The following is a 6,457-nucleotide window of genomic DNA, read 5'->3' on the forward strand; positions in this document are numbered from 1 at the left end:
CCAATAAAAAATATTTGCATATTCTATTCCAATAGAAGGGTAATGCGCATAAAAATTCAGTCGCAACCGAATACAGTTTTTCTGCCTGCTAAGGTGTTATCTTTACCTTCCAAAACTACTTAACTTGAAATGCGATCCTATAATCCTTATGTCACTCTTGGTCAAACCAAATCAAGAAGACGCAATGAATTTATTATGAATACAGCAGTAAAACTTCCCACAGAAAGAATCTCATATTAGGACTTTTTATTTATGTTAACGGGAGATAACCTCATCTCATTTTCTTCCCTTAATTTGCATTTTTATGAGTCAAAAGTTAGTTCATGCTTCGACTTTTTCTACTCTTACGAGCAGATGCTGTACTATCACTAAACGCACTGCACTTCATGTATACCTATTCGTTCCAAGTGGCGTAGCCCCTTGAAAAAGTGCATTATTTACAACAAGTGCGATTGTGCGTGTGATTGCATTTCCCCGACCGTAATATAAATCTTTCATATTTTATTTTTATGCAGTCTAATAACTTCCAGAGCATCAGAAATCATATGTACCTGGTTCGCGTTATTACCATCCCGCCTTCGAGAATACAAACGCGAAATTTTAAGAAATTTGCCAGTGTTATGAGATACAAGACTTCCATTTAAAACGTCTCATTCCACGCGATGAATATGAAGACCAACCAAAAATAATGCGTAGTAAAATTCAAATGACACCATGCTAGCGGCGAGGACAGACCTGTAAATAATGTACGACTTCGCACTTTCGTGTTTACGGTTGCCAAAACCAAGTCTAAGTTACTGCGTGAATCACTTACTCATCCGTTCTATTCGCCAGATTGATCCACCTTGGTTTTTGTTCCCTTTTCAAACTTAAACTAATTACTCAGTGGAAAAGAGATAAGGTCAACGAGTGATCACTATTTTAGTGAGCATAAAAACTCTCAGCAACCACAATATCGGAGCTATCGCAAATCGTTGCAAAAACTATGCCGATCCAAAAAGAGATTATGGCGGTGACAAGTATATAGCGAAATTTCAGCCATTCTCAATGCGCAATTGTTCTTTGACAACCGTTTATGTGAGTCGATATGAGTGAGACTGAATATCGGGCTGTCGTTAACTAGTTATTTTTGAGAGGCAAGACACATAAAAACTTAATGACATATTGAACGCTGCGGCCGGGGGTTTTGCTGAATTTTGGACTTACGATTTGCTCAATTTGCACCGAATTGAAACGTAGCCGTACCAGCAGTGATGGCGATAAACTGCAATCAATTTCGCTAAATAGTGGTACGAAAAAGACTTGACTCAAAGCGTATTTTGGTGGTTTTAACAAAAGGATATACTGAAATGTTAGAGGACCGTTGAACTGATTACTTAAATCTTTGAAGGACCCTGCGTTGATGAGCAAAATTCAATTTTGTAAGAAAAGGCTTAAGACGGAAACTTTTTACGCAACCATGTAAATCCTCATAGCCATAGAGATGAAATGTAAACTCCTCGAGGGGTAAGCTCAAGCGGCGAAAACAACACACTAGATTTAACTTAATATTGAAAAATATATTGGATTAATTTGTCAAGTTAAAGTAGAAATGTCCTGATCTTTTATGAATTTTTGTTTGAAAATTTAAAAATAAGGAAAATATGGAAAAATGTTTAGTCAAAGGCTGCTGTTGGTAATGTTCGGTTATGATGGTTTCGTCGTAACGTCTAAACAGCCCGTCTCATCGCACCGAGCGAGAGTGGCAAAAAGCTTGGTTTTCTTCTTTTGGTGATATTTTATCGCGTCCACTTTTCACTACACGCCACGATTCAACCCTGCTTCAACGCTTCTCATGTTTGCCTTTTTTGCCAAAAAAAAAGTCGATATATAAAAGACTCTTGAAGACTGTATTGTGAACACTTTGGTTACATAAAGTATGTCGTTGCTCAAAATACAAAGACAGTGCTTTCAGATAGAGAAGTCTCGGTTAGATGCTCATGGATAAAGTAACATTCTCATTCATTTAGAGAAATCGATAAGAACTTGTTTACACGCCTGATATATATTTCTTAACTGCGAAAAATAGCTTTGACTATCAATTAGCGGTCTCAAACTATATCGGCAGGTCTGTTTTCTCTGGGTCGAAATAATGATCGCAGTCACTCAAGGCTAATTTTATAGATAACCGTTAAAATTGTGAAACAAATTCTTGCACAACCTTGCTGTAAAACTCGGAGAACTTAAGTCAGTACTTTCGCACCGATCCATTCCTTGAAAAAATCTCACATAATCAAATGCAATAATGTGATCGGGATAAAAATCCTTAATTATTTAAGTTATAAGATCTTTAAAAAAGCCATGCGGCTTTGATACCCATGACTGGCGCAAAACTAGGTCCCAACTAAAATCTAAGAAAGATCATCAAAGTAAACTCAAAAATTTCGTTTCATTTCAATTCGTACACCGGGTATCTCTGTTTGCATTAATAACAAACTGAACATTAACGAGAATTTTAACAAAGCCTTTAAAACTTATTTTTTTATTTATTTTAAACTTTAATTCTAAAAACATTTGCATTTATTTATCTAACATAATTCTCTCAGGCCAATTAGTGCGTATTAATGGATATTTTTTTTCAATTTCATTTTTTGTTTCTGAAATTTCGCTCAACAAATGCTAAACACTCAATAATCTTATATGTGAGAAGTAAAAGATCGTTTAGCAATATAAGATCAAACATGTTTTCCATTTATGCGATTGCAGAGTTGCCAATCTAAAGGTAATATTTTAATGAGTTCGAAGGGTAATCACTTATGAAAAATTTAGCATTTGCTTTCGTTTTCAGCTGTTATTGTTAAACAGCTGAGTGCGAAAACGAAGCCTAAGTGTCGGCTACGCGATTACCCTCTAAATTTTGACTTCAAACATGCTTAAAGGATGATAAGCAAAGTTCTTGAAAAATATAATTTCAATTAAGTGATAAGAAAAAAAAAAATGAATAAATAAATAAAAATAGTTTTGGCAAACATTGAACAAAAAGAGAGTAAAGATTCGTCTTGTAGTCACTCGTGTGCCATATAAAAGGTCCGCGCATCTTTGTCTCAGGCGTCAGTTAACTCTTTTCTTTTCTTTGTCTTCATGGTTGCACAGAATATTGTAGCGTATGCACTTTTCGTCGTACATTACGATTCGATAGTACTTTTCCGCGAATTAAGGAAAACGAACCACGTTTTCTAAGAGAGCCTTTTTTTTTTAACACAACATCGAAATTTTTTTATTAACACCTTTGCAAGTTACATTTACGCCTACATTCTGCGAATTGTTCTAGGCGATATGAATAATAATGAAATGCATAAAGAATAAATTATAAAGACTTTTTCACTTGATGTCAAGTGCTCATACGTTCACTGCTACACATACGCAAATTTGGGTAAAGTTTCACTAATTGATGTGATTACTGAACTATTAGGGCTACAACGTGAGTTGCATGTACTTAGAATATATGTAAAATTTAATAAATAATTTAAGCCGAAAAAAAAAAAAAATTGATTGAATTTAGATTTTTGAGCGTCCTTGAGATTTTAATACATTTTTTTGGATTTTTCAGCACAGACCAATTAATTGTTTTTACAGTTACAATTATCAATGCGATACTGTCAAATAGTATAACTATATATAATAGGAAATGTGTGTGATGTTCGATATATGAAGTGTTGTATCAAAGATTGAATTGATTCGGGCTTTATGTTCCTTGCAAAAGATGAGGGACAAAGTTTCTCTCTCTCTCTCTCTCTCTTTTTCGCTCTCTCTCAAAGAAAAACAGACAAACATCACTGTGGACAACAAGTTAGTTCGTTTATTTTCAAAAACATGAAGATCTTTCTATAAAATCAAGTAAAGTTTTTAAAGACAAAGTGACGAGTGTTAAATTGGATATGTGTTCGCCAGCTGGACGCGAATAGCAAGTTACGTAAGCGACTGACATAAGTGATGCCATTTACATGATATATGGAACGAATTGGCTTTCGCTTTATCTTGCTTTATCTACACGTAACATAAGAACTTGTTGTACAGCTTTGCCTTCGTACGTTTTCAATAATTCGTATCTTTTTAAAACCGAATCACGGATAATCGATTGCTCTCCAATCTATTTTAAACCTATTTGACCTTCGAGAAGGAAAACTGTTTTTGAGAAGCTATAAACGACTAAATCGACTCACCAAATTTTCCGCGTACAGATGCAAAATTGTCTCCACTTCCCATTCCTGTTACTGAATACATATTCATATCGGAGCAAAAACAGTATTAACGCTATACGAGGATTCAAATCATTAAATTATTTAGTTAGTTGAGTAATTACATTTACTATGTCAATTGATGCTAATGCATGTATAGCTTCCGAAGTTTGATTGGGAAATTTTGATAAATTGAAAGATCAAAAGGAATTGGTGTAAATGACACGATTTAACCAATGTACTCTGTAAAAACTTTGATGTACATCTCATCTGAATGTTATGAAAAGGTAAAAAGCGCGTTATTTTTAAAAATCGCTGAAACCAAATTTAAAGTCAAAGTTGCCTTAGTATAGTATAGTATGGTTACTCTTTTATGATAATATTGTATGTACATCAGAGAGCGTGCGTACAGAGGCAACTAAATGACAAGATGGTCCCACACGCTGTTCAAATTTCAAACTAAGACATTATTACGCCCTTTTTGTGTTCCTGTCATCAATAACGGCATTAAACCTGTAAATTACCAGCAATTACACTGCTTGCTCTCTCATTCTCATCATTTGTATGTGGGCAAAGATTCTGCTAATAGTTTCATGACATAACGTCACATTCTCTCAAATATTTGCAAAGCATAAACGTGTACGATTGCGTAGTTTTACGTGAACGTGCACTATGGCATGCATAAAAGTGTGTAAGTATGAAAAAAAACCAAACAGTAGCAGATATAATTCCTCTTCAGATATAATTCCTATTCATTGTTCATTTCATATCGAAGAACTTTAAATTTGATGTTCCCACAAATTTCAATGGAAATATGAAAAAATTGTTTATTATTAAAAAGAGTGATGCTATAGGAATAATTTATCTAATTTATTTATTATTTAAATATTTATAACTTTATATTTGATTACACTTGCTTGGAATATTTCTGTAACTTTTCTACAATTCTTTATATTTGTATTGAAATTTATTGAAGGAAGCATTGGTGGGTGTAAAAGTCAAAATTCTTCAATGCCAAATAAACGATCAAAAGAAAGCAAATCGTATTTTCTACCCAACTACTGTTCGTACATACACAAATACATAAACCATAGCGCATATTCACTTAAAAACACAAAATTATGTATGGTTCTGGTTTGCAAACTTTTGATAGAATATGACGTCATATCCAGAAACTATTAACAGTGCACTAATTATGTATGATGTTAACTAGATTTCATATTCGAGCTTCGATCTTTTTAGCTACAAGTATGCACATGTGGTGCGAGAAACGCTCTCTCAGAATTATCAAAACAGACCTAAGCAAAATTGCTGGCACTTTGCTTGAGTATTGGTTGTTCACAGTTACATTCATAAGAGAAAACAGTTGCACGTTGAATACACAAAACAAATTGCGAACAAAATTGTTCACTTACACAAAATTGTTCACTTAGCTGAACCAAAACACGACGATTTTAAATTTGTGAAACATATATAAATTAATTATTTTTTGTTTCATTTTTTATGTCAATTGCCTCTTAATTAGCCAAAGCTTATAATCAATGGTGTATCATCAGTCCTTCCATAGATAATCGTGGACATTTTTCGATCACGAATGTTAACTGCTGGGCAATTTCCAGAAATTTTGTTTAAGGCCCGCAAATACTATATATTTATGATCAAAATTTACACTTTATTGTTCACAACTTATTCGAATATAAGAAACGCCATGTCGCATAATATGTATAAGTATTCGCATTACTTGCAATTTTTAATTTCGTTATTTATTTTTTTTTTTTTCTTGGTTTGTTTTGTTAAAAGTGCTTAGCATTTCACTTGATTTTGTTCGTTTGGCATAGTTTTATTTTTATTTACGTTTTTATAGTTTTGTCGATCAAATTTACGCCCTCTTTTCCCATTATTTTTTCGATATAAATTTCGTGTGCGAAAGCCCAATGGTTCTCAAGGTACGCCTTTCGAATAAGAGCTAGGTTAACGAAAAGATACGCATTTTGTGCCCAAAATAATGACAATGAGACAGCAAACAGTCAAATTGTTGATAGTTGACAGCGTTGCTCCTGCTAGTGATAAGACAGATACAACAGATACAAAGTCCGTAATAATCTCCCAATTTGAAAATTGAATGAAATATTGGACTATCTTGTCATTCAATTGTATCTGGCATCTGTATCTCACTCTACTCTGAAACTCTGAAATCAACTCATAAAAAACATATTTTATCTCTTTACACAAATACCAAT

The sequence above is a fragment of the Glossina fuscipes genome, unplaced genomic scaffold (genome assembly GCF_014805625.2).
Source record: "Glossina fuscipes isolate IAEA_lab_2018 unplaced genomic scaffold, Yale_Gfus_2 1, whole genome shotgun sequence".
Taxonomy (NCBI): domain Eukaryota; kingdom Metazoa; phylum Arthropoda; class Insecta; order Diptera; family Glossinidae; genus Glossina; species Glossina fuscipes.